At 35.9% G+C, this 18,190-nt stretch overlaps 1 protein-coding gene across 1 annotated transcript in view; it reads right to left on the bottom strand.

The window, feature by feature from the left end:
- The window catches only part of COA1 (cytochrome c oxidase assembly factor 1), an 82,109-nt gene extending 64,224 nt beyond the window's left edge, over positions 1–17,885 (bottom strand). The window contains exon 1 of the mRNA XM_078442588.2: positions 17,842–17,885. The gene's annotated coding sequence lies outside the window, so the exon portion shown is untranslated. The remainder of the gene's footprint in view (positions 1–17,841) is intronic.
- Between the last annotated feature and the right edge of the window lie 305 nt (positions 17,886–18,190).

Genomic DNA, 18,190 nt, shown 5'->3' with positions numbered 1-18,190 from the left:
CATGACCTCACTGTTTGTGAGTTCAGCCCTGCATCAGGTTTGCTGCTGTCAGCACAGAGCCTGCTTCAGATCCTTTGTCCCCCTCTTTTTCTGCCTCCCTCTCTCTCTCTCAAAAATAAACATTTAAAATAAACAAACATCAAAAAAAAAGAGAGAGCAAGAGAACACAGACTTTAACTGTAAAGTTGAAACCAGAAACAAAAGGTTATAATATAATATTTAAGGGATCAATTCATCAGAGGATATATCAATCCTAAATATATATATACATATATATATAGACAGATACAGATATACATATACATATATATACAAATACAAATATTTGTAAATAATAAATACAAATATATACAATACAAATATACATATGCACACAAATATATACATATACAAATATACATATACATATATACAAGAATATATAATATATATATACATATATACATGCATATAAGTATGTATATTTATATACAGCCAATAATGGAGCATCTACATATACTAAGCAAATACTAACAGATGTAAAGAGAGAAAATATATTAATATAAGAGGACTGCAATACTCCATTTTTCAACAATGGATAGCTTACTTTGAAAACCAATAAGGAAATCTTGTACTTGAACTATACATTAAACAAAATGGACTTAACAGACATTTACGGAACATTCCACTCAAAGGCTCAGAATGCACATTGTTTTTAAGTACACACAAAATATATTCCAAGATAGAGCATATGATTGGTCAAAAAACAAGTCTTACAAAATTTAACAAGATTGAAATCACAGCAAATATCTTTTCTGACCAAAATGGCATAAAACTAGAAACGAATTACAAGAGAAAAACTGGAAAATTCACCAATGTGTGGGAATTAAACAACATATTCCTAAACAACCAGTGAGTCACAGAAGAAGTCAAAAGGGAGATCAAAAAGTATCTTGAAACAAATGAAAAAGGAAACACAACATACCAAATTCATGAAATATGATGCAGTTTACAGCAATAAAGGCCTACCTTAGCAAAAAATAAACCACCTAGCCTTACAGCTAAAGGAACTTTCTAGTTCAAACTAAGATCAAACTAAGATCAAACTAAGCCTAGAAATGGCAGACGGAAAGAAATAAAAAAGATGAGATCAGAAATAAATAAATTTACTGTAGGAAAACAAAGAAAGATCAACAAAACTAAGAGTTTTTTCACAAAATCCACAATCCTTTAGCAGACTTGGGAAAAGAAAACAAAGATTCAAATAAATAAAGTCAGAAATTAAACAGGAGATATTAAGTCTGACACCACATGAATACAAATGATCAAAAGAAACTACTATAAATGCTAACAAAATTATTTGCCAACAAACCGGATAACCTAGATAAAATGGACAATTTCCTAGAAACATACAACTTACCATGCCTGAATCATGAAGAGAAAATTTGAAGAGACCAAAAATGAGCAAGGAGATTGAATAGCTAATGAAAAGACTCCTAACAAGTCAGAATCAACTGGTTTCACTAGTGAATTCTGCCAACATTCGGAAAAGAATTAACACCAATCCTTAAAGTCTTGCAAACAACAGAAAAGAGAACACCCACAAACTCATTTTACAAGGCCAGCATTATCCTGATACCAAAGCCAGATAAGAACACTACAAGAAAAGAAAACTACAGGCCAGTATGCCTGATGAATATGGATGCAAAAATTCTCAAAAAAATTACTAGTAAGCCAAACTCTATAGCACATTAAAAGGTCATATACCGTGATCAAGTGGGACTTATCCCTGAGATGCAAGGATGGCTTAAACATTTGCAAATCAATAAATGTGATTTAACAGAATGAGAATTTAAAATCATATGATCGTCACAATAGATGTAGAAAAAGCATGTGAAAAAACAATTACATCCTTTCATAATAAACATGTTCAATAAATAGAAGGAATGTACATCAACATAATAAAGGCCATATATGACTATCCAACAGCTAATAACACACTTAACAGTGAAATACTGAAAGCATTTCCCCTAAGATCAGGAACAAAACAGGAAGCCCACTTTCATCATTCCTATTCAACACAGTACTGGAAATCCTAGTCAAGACAATTAGGCAAGAAAAAGAAGTAAAGGCATCCAACTCATAAAGCAGAAAGAAATTATCTCTGCAGATAACATGGTCTTACACACATATGAAATCCTAAGGACTACACCAAAAAACTATTAAAACTGATCTTATTAAATTTATAGCACACAAAATCAACATACAAAATCAACAATCAACACAAATGCAATCAATCAATTGCATTTCTATACATTCACAATGAAATATCTAAAAAGGAAATAATAAAAACAATATCCATTATAATAGCACCAAAAATAATAAAATACTTAGAAATATATTTAATCAAGGAGGTAAAACATCTTTATTCTTAAAACTATGAGACACTAATGAATTAAATGGAAGAAGACACAAATAAATGCAAATATTCCCTGAGTTCATGAATTAAAAGATTTAATATTGTTGAAATAGACATACTACCCAATGTCATCTATAGTTTTAATGCAATCCCTATAAAAATTCCAAAGGCATTTTTTACAGAAAAATCATATGAGAGGCACCTAGGTGGCTCAGTCGGTTGAGCATCCAACTCTTGATTTCAGCTCAGGTCATGATCCCAGGGTCATGGGATCAAGCACTGTGTTGGGCTCTATGCTGAGTATGGAGCCTGCTTGGTATTCTCTCTCTCTCTTTCTCTCTCTCTCTCTCTCCCCCCCGCCCCCACCTCTCTATATGGGAAAAATTTTTTTTAGTAAAAATAAATTAAAAATAAAAAATAAAGGGGTGCCTGGGTGGCTCAGTTGGTTTAGTGACTGACTGTAGCTCAGATCATGATTTCACAGTTCATGAGTTTGAGCCCCGCATCAGACTCTGTGCTGACAGCTCAGAGCCCAGAGCCTGCTTCAGATTCTGTGTGTGTGTGTCTCTCTCTGCCCCACCCCTAGTCACACTGTCTCTCTCTCTCTCTCTCTCTCTCTCTCTCTCTCTCTCAAAAATAAATAAACATTAAAAAAAATTAAAAACATAATAAAATAAAAACTCACATGGAACAATAAGACCCAACACACAAACCAATCCTGAGAAGTAAGACCAAATTTGGAGGTATCAAATTTCCTGATTTCTAACTATATTACAAAGTTATAGTAATCAAAACAATATGGTACTGGCATAAAAACAGAAACACAGAGCAACAGAACAAAATAGAAAGCCCAGAAATAAAGCTATGTTTATATGGCCAACTAATATTTGACAAGGGATCCAAGAATACTCAATGGGGAGAAGATAGTCTCTTTTATAAATGTTGCTAGAAAATCATATTCACAGGCAAAAAAATGAAATCAGAACATTATCTTACATCATTCACAAAAATTAACTCAGAAATTGAGTAAAGATGGGGCACCTGGGTGACTCAGTTGGTTAAGTTTCTGGCTCTTGATCTTGGCTCAGGTCATGATATCATGGTTCATGGGACTGAGCCCCACATCAAGCTCTACTCTGATAGGGCGCCTGGGGGGTTAAACATCCAACTCTTCACTTCAGCTCAGGTCACGAACCCAGGGTTGTGGGATTGAGCCATGCGGGAGCCTGCTTAAGATTCCCTCTCTCTGGGGGCACCTGGGTGGCTCAGTCGGTTAAGCATGATCTCATAGTTCGTGGGTTTGAGCTTCAAGTCAGGCTCTGTGCTGACAGTTCAGAGCCTGGAGCCTGCTTGGATTCTGTGTCTCCCTTTCTCTGCCTCTCCCCCACTTGTGCTCTGTCTTTCTCTTTCTCTCAAAAACAAATAAACATTAAAAGAAAAAAAAATTCTCTCCCTCTCCTCACCCCTTCACCCCCACTCACACTCTCTCTCTAAAATAAACAAACAGGCCACATAACTATCATTTATTCAAGATGCCACTAATAATAGCATCTAAGACCTAGACTGGTTGCTGAGGCAAGGCAAACACATGTGAAAAATAAAATTTGCAAATGATGAAATGTTAGAAGTATGAAATTACAAAACTAAAACCTAGGTAAACTGAGAGAAAGCTCCCAAATATAAAGAACTTCCCACACTTAGAATATAACAGGTAATGACTGCTAGTACTAAATTTCCTTTTCTCAGTTGAAAAATAATTTCTTTCACCACACAGAATCTGCGCTCAGATGTGCATTTATCCCTAGATTTAATTGAACAGTTGAAAAGTGGCAAAGCGATGATGGGTTCCTAACTGCTATAAAAATGTCCCTATGAGCTGCAAACTTTAATATATTACTAAGCATCTTTTTCTTTGCCTAAAATGTCTGTTGGCTTAAAAACAAGTCTCCCTGCATCTATTCAACTCACTTCCTCCAATCAAGGAACAAATGGGACACCAGAGAGGATGGAGCACAGTGAACTAGGGAAAAGTGGCATGATATGAGGCTGTAACAATAAGCAGAGAGATCACAGGGTAGGCTTGTGAAAGAGGAATATTGTGGTTCAAGTTAAATATTTCTAGTTTATACTAAGTATAGTAGTAAATAATAGTGGGGTCTCAAGCAGGAGATTAATATGATCAGATTTTATATTTTTTAAATGGCTTTTGTGTGAAAAATAAAGTCCAGTTATTAATACATTTTGGCAGACCAGTTAGGAAGCAGTATTCAGATAAGAGACAATAGTAGTTTGGACTAGGATGATAAAGGTAGATATGATCACATTTGCGAGGAAGCAAAAGAATGTTGAGAGATCTTAAAGATGATCCCAGATATTTTCTATGAGCACCTGGGTAAATGATACCCAAACCAGATAAAGACCCCAGTAAAAAAGAAAGCTACAGGTCAATATCCCTGATGAACACAGATGGAAAAATTCTCAATAAAACACTAGCAAATCAAATTCAACAATACATTAAAAAATATCATTCACCATGATCAAGTAGGATTTACTCCTGGGTTTCAAGAATCATTCAATATATACAGATCAATAAATGTGATATATCACATCAGTAAGAGAAAGGATAAGAAACATATGATCATTTCAACAGACACAGAAAAAGCATTTGACAAAGTACAACATCCATCTATGATAAAGACTCTCAACAAAGTGGATTTAAAATGAACACACATCAACATAATAGAAGCCATATATGAAAAACCCACAGATACCATCTTTTTATTTTTTATTTTATTTTTTGCTAACATTATCCTTAATGAGGAAAAACTGAAAGCTTTTCCCCAAAGTCAGGAACAAGACAAAGATGTCCACTCTCACCACTTTTATTCAACATAGTACTGGAAGTCCTATCCACAACAATTGGAAGACAAAGAAATAAAAGGAATTCAAATCAGTAAGGAAGAAGTAAAACTTTCACTCTTTGCAGATGATATTTTTCCTCTATTTAGACATTTCTACTTTATGTAGAAAACTCCACCAAAAAAGTGCTAGAACTGTTAGACAAATTCAGTAAAGTTGTAGGATACAAAATCAATGTACAGAAATCTGTTGCATTTCTATATACCAATAATGAAGCAGCAGGAAGAGAAATTAAGAAAACAATCTCATTTCCAACTGCACCCACAATAGTTAAGATACCTAGGAATAAACCCAACCAAAGAGGTGAAAAACCTGTACTCTGCAAACTATAAAACACTGATGAAAGAAATTCAAGACAACACAAAGAAATGAAAAGACATTCCATACTCACAGATTGGAAAAACAAATATTTTTGAAATGTCTATACTACCCAAAGCAACCTACCCATTTAATGCAATCTCTATCAAAACACCAACAGCATTTTTCACAGAACTAGGACAAACAACTGAAATTTGTATGGAACCACAAAAGATCCAAATAGCCAAAGCAAAGGAATCTTGAAAAAGAAAAGCAAAGCTGGAGGCATCACAATTTCAGTTTCAAGTTATATTTCAAAGTTGTAGTAATCAAAACAGTATGGTACTGGCGCACACACACACACACACACACACACACCCCACATAGATCAATAACAGAACAGAAAATCCAGAAATAAGCCCACAACTATATGGTCAATTAATCTTCAACAAGCAGGAAAGAATATCCAATGGGAAAAAGACAGTCTTTTCAACAAATGGTGGTCGGAAAACTGGATAGCAGCATGCAAGAGAATGAAACTAGACCACTTTCCTACATACACAAAAATACATTCAAAATGGATTAAGAATCTAAATTTAAGACCTGAAACCATAAAAATCTAGCAGGGAACACAGGTATTAATTTCTTTGACATCAGCCATAGCAACTTCTTTCAAGACAGGTCTCCTGAGGCAAGGGAAACAAAAGCAAAAACAAACTATTGGGACTACATCAAAAGAAAATGCTTCTGCACAAAGAAGGAAACAATCATCAGAACTAAAAAGTAAAAAGTAAACCTACTGAATGGGAGAAGATATTTGCAAATGACATATCCAAAAAAGGGCTGGTATCTAAAATATTATAAAGAACATAAAACTCAACACCCAAAAAACAAATAATCCGATTTCAAAATGGGCAGAAGACATTAACAGACATTTCTCCAAAGAAGACATAGAGATGGCCAACAGACACATGAAAAGATGCTCAACATCAATCATCATTGGGGAAATACAAATCAAAACTACAATGAGATATCACTCCAAACTGTCAGAATAAAAAAATCAACAATACGAGAAACAACAGGTATTTGCAAGGATGTGGAGAAAGGAAAACCCTCTTACTCTGTTGGTGGGAATGCAAACCAGTACAGCCACTCTGGAAAACAGGATAGAGGTTCCTCAAAAAGTTAATTATAGAACTACCCCATGATCTAGCAATCACACTATTGGGTATTTTCCCAAAAAATACAGAACACTAATTCAAAGGGATATATGCATAGAATGTTTATAGAAGCATTATTTACAATAGCCAAGATATGTAACAACCCAAGTGTTCACTGACTGATGAATGGATAAAGAGGAGGTAGAACACACACACACACACACACACACACACACACACACACAGAAACACACACAATGGAATATCATTCAGCCATAAAAAGGAATGATACCTTGCCATTTGCAATGACATGGATGGAGCTAGAGAGTATAATGCTAAATGAAATCAGTCAGATTAAGACAAACACCATATGATTTCACTCATATGTGGAATTTAAGAAAAAAAAACAAGCAAAGAGAAAAAAAATAAGAGAGAGAAATGAAGCAAGGAACAGACGATTAATTATAGAGAACAATCTGATGGTTACCAGAGAGGGGGGGATGGGTTAAATAGTGATGGGGATTAAGGAGTGCACTTGTCATGATGAGCACAGGGTGATGTATAGAACTGTTAAATTATTATAGTGTATGCCTGAAACTAACATAACACTGTATGTTAACTAAGTGGAATTAAAATAAAAACTTAAATCTTAATTAATTGTTTTTCTGAAGTAAAAACTTAAAGCAATTATTTTCCAGCTGACAAGAAGCATTACAATCTTTATTAGCATGTCCTATTATGATACGACACTGCCACCTGTTGGAAGTTGTCACTAACGAAATGTTTTTATTCCTAATCAAGTTTGTGGGGAAGTTTGTGAATTTCTGAAAGAATATGAAAAGGCATATGTTTTTATCCTTTCTAGCCCATCACACTTGATAAAAACAATTAGTGAAGAGTCTGGTCCCTGGATTTTGCATCTGCCACTTAGGAGATACCCATTGACTGAATGGCTCTGGTGGCAATGGGGCTTGCATTTCCTGGGTCCCACAGGACCACAATAATTAGAAACATTTCTTGGTAAGGGCGCCTGAGTGGCTCAGTCAGTTACATGTATGACTTTGGCTCAGGTCATGATCTCACAGTTCATGGGTTCAAGCCCTGTGTCAGGCTCTGTGCTGACAGTTCAAAGCCTGGAGCCTGCTTCTGATTCCATCTCTCCCTCTCTCTCTGCCCCTTCCCCACTTGCAGTCTGCCTCTCTCTCTCAAAAATTAAAAAAAAAAAAACATTAAGAAAAAGAAAAGAAACATTTCTTGGCAGGCTACCAAGACTACCTTTTCACGAAAGGCCTAGTTGATAGTTCTGGAGCTTCGGCCTTGGGAAAGGCTTCAGGTTTGGCACACATCTGGAGGCCACACAAGTACTCTTAAGAAATAGGCTGGATAGGATGTAAATTAAAAAAAATATAAATTAAACAAAAAATAAAACGAAATTAAAAAAAGAAAAGAAACAGGCTGGAGGACCACCATTTTAGCACTTTCCCTATGCCTTGCTACAGCTCACTAGTATCTCCCAAAATGAAGTTTTACATTCATCCAGAATCTTGATTTTTGTAACTCTTGGCAACAAGACACCTCCAGACTGCCTGGCTCTGGTGGCCAGCAGGGCTTATGTTAGTGGTTCCACAGAACTATATATATGTTTGCATACTTTAAAAGCTGTTGAGGGTATGGCTTCCAATCACCTGAATGTAGGTGCTGACTGACCTCCCCTTTGAGACACCCCCAACTACTGGGAGCTACTAAAATAAAATAGGCTACTTGGACAATCAAATAGGTTTGAGAGACAACTATGACCTATGGCAAGGGTTGAACAATAAGGTTCATCACTTACACAAGGCTGATACTTCAAGACAGAAAGAAGTAGCTGTTTCATGTAGTGCATAGAAACCAACACAGAGAGTTAAGTAGTCAAACAAAAGGAAGAAACAGGAATATGCTCCAAATGAAAGAACAAGATAAAACTTCAGAAAATAAAACTTAATAAAAACAGAGATAAGTAATTTATCTGATAAATAATTCAAATTAATAGTCATAAAATGCTCACCAAACTCAGAAGAAGAAAGGATGAACACTGAGAATTTCAAAAGAGGTAGAAAATATAGGAAAATTCCAAAAAGAAATCACAGAACTAAAGAATACAATAATTAAACTGTAAAATATGCTATAGGAATTTAACAGCAAACTACATGAAGCAGAAGAAAGGATCAGTCAACTTGAAAACAGGGCAAAGGAGCCAAAATAGAAAAAAATTATGAAAAAATATAAAAATACCTTAAGGGACTTCTAGGACATCAAGTGGGCTAGCATGTGCATTGTAAGAGTTGCAGAAAGAGAACAGAGTGAAAGACGTAGAAAATTTACTTGAAGAAATAATAGCTGAAAATTTCTGTAACCTGAGGAAAGAGACATCCAGATCCATGAAATAGAGTTTCAAATAAAATAAGCCCAAAGAGATCCACATCAAGACACATCATAATTAAAATGTCGAAAGTTAAGACTCAGAGAATCTTAAAAGAAGGAAAAGAAAAATAATTTGTTATGCAACATGGAACCCCCCTAAGAATATCGGCAGATTTTGCAACAGGAGTGCCACAATATGTTCAAAGTGCTGAAAGAAAAACATTTCCAACCAAGAATACTCTACCCAGAAAAGTCATCATTCAGAATTGAAGGAAAGATAAAAAGTCTTCCAGGCAAACAAAACTAAAGGAGTTCATCACCACTAAACCAATCTTACAAGAAGGTTTTAAAAGACTTCTTTAAGCTGAAAAGAAAGGGCATTAATTTAAAAAGAAAACATGAAAGCATTAATCTCACTGATAAAAGTAAATATGTAGTAAAGGTAGAAGATTAATCACTTATATGGGGAACCTGGGTGGCTCAGTTGGTTAAGTGTCCAACTTTGGCTCAGGTCATGATCTCACAGTTTGTGAGTTCAAACCCCACATCAGGCTCTGTGCTGACAGCTCAGAGCCTGGAGCCTGCTTCAGATTCCCTGTCTCCCTCTCTCTCTGCCCCTCCCCCCGCTTGTGCGCTCTCTCTCTCTCTCTCTCTCTCTCTCTCTAAAATAAATAAACATTAAAAAATTTCAAAAAATCACTTATAAAGCCAGTATGGAAGTTAAAAGACAAAAGTAATAAAAATAACAATTACAGTAATTAAAGAATACACAAGATAAAGAGACATAAAATGTATAATCAAAAACATAAAACATGAGGGAGAGAGTAAAATGTAGAGCTTTAGAATGCAATTAAACTCATTATCAACTTAACATAGACCATTATAAATATAAGTTTTTATATACAAGATTCATGGTAACCACCAAGCCAAAATCTAGAGTAGATACACAGTAGATACATAGAAGATAATGAAAATGAAAAAGGAATCGAAGCATACCACTAAAGAAACTCATCAAATCAAAAGAGAAGGAACAGAAGAACTACAAAACAGCCAGAAAACAAGAGAGCAATAAATACATACCTATCAAAAATTACTTTGAATGTGGGGCATCTGGCTAGCTCAGTTGATAAAATATGTAAACCTTGATCTTGGGAGTTTAAGTTTGAGCTCCACATTGGGTGTAGAGATTACTTAAATATAAAATCTTTAAAAAAAATTACGTTAAATGTAAGTGGCCTAAATTTTCCATTAAAAGGCAGAGGGTGACTGAATGGATAAAAAAAACAAGACCCAGGGCGCCTGGGTGGCTCAGTCAGTTGGGCATCTGACTTTGGCTCAGGTCATGATCTCACTGTTCATGGGTTTGAGCCCCGCGTCAGGCTCTGTGCGGACAGCTCAGAGCCTGGAGCCTGCTTCTGATTCTGTGTCTCCCTCTCTCTGCTCCTCCCCCACTAATGCTCGCTCACTCTCTCTCTCTCAAAAAATAAATAAATGAATAAAATAAAGCTTAAAAAAATTTAAAAAAAACAAATAAGACCCATCATTCTTTTAAAATACATATGAAATATTTTCCAGCATGGATCACGTGTTAGGTCACAAAACAAATCTCAGTATTAAAGAAGATTGAAACAATTCAAGCATCTTTTCTAACCACAGCAGTATAAAACTAGAAATCAATCACAAGCAAAAAAAAAAACAAACCTAGAAATAAACACAAACACGTGAAGGCTAAACATGGTACTAAACAACCAATGAGTCTCAAAAAAAAACAAAGAAGAAATCAAATACCTGAGGCAAATGAAAATGGAAACACCATGGTTCAAAATCTTTGGAATGCAACAAAAGCAGTACTAAGAGGGAAGTTTATAGTAATACAGGCCTGGTCCATGTCAAGAAACAAGAAAATTTTCAAACAAACAATCTAACTGCATAAGTAAAGAAAATAGAAAAAGAACAACCAAAGCCCAAAGTTAGTAAAAGAAAGAAAATAAAGATGAGATTGAAAATAAATGAAGTAGAGACTTTAAAAAACAGCAAAAAAGAACAATGAAACCAAAAGTTGATTCTTTGAAAAGACAAACAAAATTAGCCCGGCTCATTAAGGAAAAAAAGAGAGAGGGGACTAAAATAAAATCGGAAATGAAATAGAAGTACCCACACCAGAAACCCACACCAGAAATACAAAGGATTGTGGAAATTATACAAACAATTATATTCCAACAAATTGGACAACCTAGAAGAAATATGTAAGTTCCTAAAAACATACATTTTTCCAAATAGGATTAGGAAGAAATAGAAAATGTAAACAGACTGATTACTAGTAATGAAATTGAATCAGTAATCAAAAAACTCCCAACAAATAAAAGTCCAGGACCAGATGGCTTCACTGGTAAGTTCTATTAAACATTTAAAAATCAAATTACTCCAAAAACTTAAAACAGTAATGGTTCCAAGTTCATTTTTTAAGTTAACATTATCTTTATACCAAAACCAGACAAATACAAAAAAAAAGAAAGAAAGAAAGAAAAAAACAAAAAAACTACACACTCTATCCTTGATGAGCATGATGCATGATGCAAATATCCTCAACAAAATATTACCAGACTGAATTCAACAATTCATTAAAAGGATCATTCACCATAATCAAGGGAGATTTATCCAAGAATGTAAGGACGGTCCAATATCCACAAATAAATCAACATGATACATCACATTAAGAAAATGAAAGGCAAAAATCAAATGATCATCTCAATAGAAGCAGAAAAAAACACCTGACAAAATTCAACATCCATTCATGATAAAACTCTCAACAAAGTGAATATACAAAACGTACTGCAACATAATGAAGGCCATTTATGAAAGACATACAGCTAATAACATACTCAGTGATGAAAGCTAAAAGCTCTTCCTCTAAGATCAAGGGCAAGACAAGGATGCCCGCTTCTGCCACTTTTATGCAACATAGTACTAGAAGTCCTAACCACAGAAATTAGGGAAGAAAAAGAAATAAAGCGCATCTAAATTGGTAAAGAAAAGGTAAAACTGTCACTATTTGCAGCTGACATGATACTACATAAAGAAAACCCTAAAGACTAAACAAAAACAAACAAAACAAAAAAAACTGTAAGAGTAAATGAATTCAGTAAAATTGCATGACACAAAACTAATATACAGAATTCTGTTGCATTTCTATATGCTAATAATGAACTAGCAGAAAGAGAAATTAAGAAAAAATTCCATTTACAATGCATCATAAAGAATAAAATGCCAAGGAATAAATTTATCAAAGGAAGTGAAACACCTGTACTCTGGAACCTAAGAAACAGGTGAATGAAATTGAAGATTACACAAATAAATGAAAATATATTCTGTGGTCATGGATTGGAAGAATTAATATTATTAAAATGTTCATACTACCCAAAGCAATCTACAGATTCAATGCAATCTCTGTCAAAATACCAATAGTATTTTTCACAGAACTAGAACAAATAATCCTAAAATTTGTATGGAACCACAAAAGACCTAAAAAGCCAAAGCAATCTTAATAAAAAATAAATCTGGAGGTATCAAAATCTCAGATTTCAAACTATATTACAAAGCTACAGTAACCAAAACAGTATGCTACTTGCACAAAAACAGACACACAGGTCAATGGAACAGAATTGAGAGGAAGAAGTAAAATCATGCTTATATGGTCAATTAGTATATGACAAAGGAGGCAAGAACAGAGAAAACTGGTACTGGGAAAACTGGACAGCTACATGCAAAAGAATGAAATAAATGATATTTATTACTGTACCATTATTTTTTCAACTATTCCCCTGATGTTTGAACTGCAAATTTTTGTGGGTATTGGGACCATTCTGAACAACTGTGACCTCCCTGAGACCAATGGGCAAATGTAGAAAAAAAGGCAATAGTATAGTTCAACAAAACCTTAGAAAATTGAAATTGCTTGCTGCCTGGCTGACCCTCCTTAACCCCTTTGCCCTCCAACTGCAACATCTTTCACAAACTGCTGTTTAATATACCCTCCTCACTGTTACAGCCCATACCCCACAGTAAACAGCAACCTACATTCTTCACTAATAAATATCATGGATATTTTTGCAGTGGGGGAGGGAAATCTCACCTATCAGAAGCAGCAGTAGTCACAGCATACCAGAGTAATTGCCAAAATATTCACCTAGAAGAGCAGAATAATAGAGTAATCCAGACCTTTGGAACTATGCAAGTATGCAAAATCACCTCCATTTTAGAGTATGCCATCATGGGTAACTTGCCCCCAAAGATTAAAAACATAGAATTGAGGAAAAAAGAAACAAACAACAACAACAACAACAAAAACAGAGCATGGATGACAAAGATGTTTAGGATTTGGGACACTGTCCAGGTAAAACATTCATTTAATCCAAAATCTAATAATTTTAATAAACTCCAAGATCCACATGTCTTAAGACAAAAACTTCTATATCCCTTCAATTACGAGATGGCTCCTTGAATTTACATTTATAGAAAGGTAAATGTGATAATACACGCCTAAATTACATAGTTCTTTTAAATTTCATATTTTATGTGAATGACAAAAATCACTGAAGCATATGTGCAATTCCTCAAAAAATTAAAGAGAGAATTACCCTGTAATCCTGCAATTCTACTTCTGGGTTCACACTCAAAAGAATACAGATATCTGTATACCAACGTTCATAACAGCACTATTCACAAAAGCCAAAAGATGGAGACAACCCAAATATCTATCAACTATAATTTGAAGTGGATAAACAAAGTGATACATACATACAATGGAATATGCTTTTAAAAAGGAAGGAAACTCTGCAATATACTATAACATGAATGAACCTTAAAGACGTTATGTTATGTAAAATAAACCAGACACAAAAGGACAAATACTGTATGATTCCACTTATATGAGGTACTTGGAATAGCCAAACTCAGAGACAAAAAACAGAATAGTGGCTGCCAGCAACTGGAGAGAGGGGCACTAGAGAATTATTACTTTAATGAGTACAGAGCTTAAGTTTGGAAGATGAAAGTTCTGGAGAGGATGGTGGGGATAGTGCACAATAACATAAATGTACTTAATGTCACTGAATTGTACACGTAAAAATGGTTAGAATGCTAGATTTCATGTTATGTATATTTTGCCACAATTAAAACAAACAACCAAAAAAGAAACACTGGATCAAGAAATATAGAGTCCTCCTAACAAATCAGGCCAAAGGGTGATAATGAAGCTTTGGACACTGTATGTAAAATAGAGATGCAATTTTTTCTAGGAAGCTATGTTATATAGCTTTCCTCAGTTTCTCAAAATGTTCAGAGATCCTAGAAATATTCATATTCCCACTACCTTTAATCCAACGAAGTGAGAAAAATATGAAAATAATTTTAGTAGGACTTTTTAAAACTATCTCCAGGATGTCCCAATCAATATATAGAATACAGTATAGTTACATTCAAGCCCTGCACACACAAAATCTTCAAATAAACTCCTGCTGGTATGAGGTAAGTACCTACTATTTGACCAACTGTCCAATATAGTTCTCCAAAATCTAATGCAGTATATTAAACATGAATAAGAGAATAAGGGAATAACATCTAGGAATCTGTTTCAAATAGAAAATTAAATGAACCAACAAAGCTAAAGAAGATTATAGTATTGTTTCAAGGCAGAGAGATAAGGAGGCATCAGTGTCTGAAACAATGAAAGCTATAAAGTTAAATATAGTACCTGGGACTCAGATACTAATGCTAACCAGTGTCAGTTTCTGTAACTCCTATAATTTAAGAACAGTATCCCCAACTTCCACCTGGAAGCCTTTTATAGGAAAAGACTGGCAGTCTCGACAACACAAAAATGCAAACCATTAGTATAGTAAAAGATACAAAACGAAGTTAACAGGCAAATAGACTGAAAATATCTGCCACATATCCAACAGTCAATGGATTAATAGCTCTACACAAAGAACTCCTACCAATCAATAAGGAAAAGGTGAAACTCAATAGGGAATGGACAAATTATAAAAACTGTTTCCCCCTGCTTCATTTTTCAACTCTTAAAATGCTGTTCACAGGTTCTTCACAGCATGGTTTCCTAGGACTGGTCTTCCACACATAAAAGTTGTCATCAACTCACTCTCTGAATTACCCGCACAGACCTGATTTTTACCTGAGTAAAAATTAACCTCATTTTTTCTGGCAAAGGACTTGTAGTTAGAGTATATAGGTACAATTCCATGATGAAAAGACAACCTAATTTTTAAAATGGGCAGAGGATATGAATAGACATTTCTCCAAAGATATACAAATGGCTGATATCACATGAGAAGATGCTCAACATCATTAGCCATCAGAGAAATGAAAATCAAAACAATGAGATACAGTTTACAGCTACTAGGATGGCTAGAATCAAAAAAAAAAAAAACAATAATGACAAGTGTTGGCAAGGATATGAAGAAATCAGAACTTTCATATACTGCTGATGGGAACTGCAGCTGCTTTAGAAAACAGTTTGGCCGTTCCTCAAAATGTGAAATGTAGAGTTACCATATGGCCCAGCAATTCTAATCTTAAGTATATACCCAAGAGAAATGAAAACATGATGTTCGCACAAAAACTTGTACATGAATTTTCACACCCCCATTATTCATAACAGCTCAAACTCAAATGTCTACCATTGGCCAATGGATAAACAAATGATGGTATATTCATATAGTAAGATACTATCTAGCAATAAAAAGGAATGAAGTACCGAAACAAGCTACAACATGGATGAACATGAACATTTGGTGAAAGACAACAACCAAAAAAGACCACATATTGCAGAATATCATTTTATGAACTACCCAGAATAGGCATATATATAGGCAGTAGATGTAATTGCATAGGGCTAGGAGTGGGTGGGGTAGGAGTAAAAATCCAAACACTCCTAACAGGTACAGAACTTCTTTTGGGGGTGATGAAAATACTTTAAAATTGATTGCAGTGATGGTTGCACCATTTTGCTAACGTACTAAAAATCAATGTATATTTTAAATGGGTAAATTCTATGGTATGTGAACTATATCTCAATCAAACTGTTACTTTTTTAAAGGATTGTTTTTTTCTATTATATCCCTAGCTCCTAAAACAGTGCCTAGAAATATCAGGAATTCGAAAAAATTCTGATGGAATGGAAAAATAAATTTCAAAAGGCAGATAAACCATTATAAAACTTTCATACCCTAAGTGATGAAATTACTGCATGTTGGCATCGCTGGAGCAATGTATATGTGCGGGCATGTTTTCCGTGAAAGATGAGACTGAAAAACTCAGCATGAGCAAGACCTTGAAAACAGTCTGGAAGCCAGGCTAAGGAATTTATATTATCCTGAATCAATGGGCAGGGAAATAAGATTTTGAGGATGGTAATAACATAATCAGATTTGGGTTTTATACATGCAAAGTTTAAGTAGAGAGTCATTACTTCTATCCAAAGGTGAAATTGAGCAATAAAATGCCTTACAAGTAGAGCAATACCCCACAGGTAAGAATGAGTAAGAGTTGGGTGAAGATTCAAGAAGCAAGTATCAAAATATAAGAATCTGGGCGCCTGGGTGGCTCAGTCGGTTAAGCACCCGACTTGGCTCAGGTCCTGATTTCACCAGTTCCAATCGCGAGTGGGGCTCTGTTCTGACAGCTCTGAGCCTGGAGGCTGCCTGTCTCTCTTCCCCTACCAACACCCCCCTCCCCACGCGTGTGTGTGTGTGTGTGTGTGTGTGTGTGTGTGTGTGTGTGTTCTCACGCGCTCTCTCTGTCAAAAATAAATAAAAACATTTTTTTTAATTTTAATATGTAAGAATCCTTAAAAAAAAATTGTTTTCATATTTGTTCACTTCTGAGACAGAGAGAGACACAGCATGAGTAGGTGAAGTGCAGAGAGAGAGGGAGACACAAGAATTCAAAGAGGCTCCAGGCTCGGAGCTGTCAGCACAGAGCTCAACGTAGGGCTGGAACTTACTAACGGTGAGATCAGGACCTGAGTCAGACCTTAATTGACTAAACAACTCAGAAGCGTCTCAACACCTAATCTTTATGGATTTTTATTATTACACACAACGCACCCCCTCATACACAAACACACAGACTGACATCCATACACACACATTAATGCCGGCCCCGGCACTAAAATCACTCCCATAGTCAAAACCCTGTATGGACCTCAAGTGTGATGGGGGCAAAATTCACTATGACCACTATCAGAAAATTATTTAATACAATCATCTAGGCAGGGTCTTCCTCAGTATTGTAACTTAGGACCACCAACTAAGTGCCCTGTTCTACCTTTTTGAAAGGACTCCAACCCATCACAAATGTGGTCTCAGGGACTGCAAAGCAAGGCCACTGTCAGCTCGTCATGGCCTCATAACCACAGGGTGAGGTAGCATCTCAAGGCGCTGAGCCCACCAAGGGCCCCCATGCACCAACCAAAAGCAGAAGGGAGGTCGCGACCCAGCGACTGCGCAAGCCGCTGGGAGGTGATACCTAAGGGCATTCCCCTTGCCGAAACCCACGTGGCACACAAACGCAGCAGCCCAGGCTGCGGGGACAAACGTTTCCGGGGATAAAAGAGACCGGGACGCTAGGGCCCACAGAGCATCTAACCTGTCAGAGCTATAAACACAATTCAGCCAAAAGCGTGTGCTTTCCTCCCGGAAGTGGGAAAGTGGGTGGGACTAGCCCGCAGGCCCGCAAGCCCCGCAGAGAGCAGTTGAGACTTCCAGTGCGTCATCCTCCAGGGGCTAGAGCGCCGGGGTGCGCCAGCCGCTCCAGCGCTGCGGCTCTGGGTTAGGGCATCCAAGTTGGCGCTCCAGCCTGAGAATGGTAGATTGTGGCTTCATCTTCGGTCCCGCACGGGGAAGGGAGTCGTCTCTTCAGATCCCCTCTTTTTGTTTTGTGTCCCCAGCATACTCAGTCCAGCAGCGCTAGGCGAGGAAATTTAAACACCTGGCTT

The sequence above is a fragment of the Panthera onca genome, chromosome A2 (assembly GCF_046562875.1).
Source record: "Panthera onca isolate mPanOnc1 chromosome A2, mPanOnc1 haplotype 2, whole genome shotgun sequence".
Classification (NCBI taxonomy): domain Eukaryota; kingdom Metazoa; phylum Chordata; class Mammalia; order Carnivora; family Felidae; genus Panthera; species Panthera onca.
The sequence above is the reverse complement of the archived record's forward strand: the minus strand, read 5'-3'. Positions and strand labels throughout refer to the sequence as shown.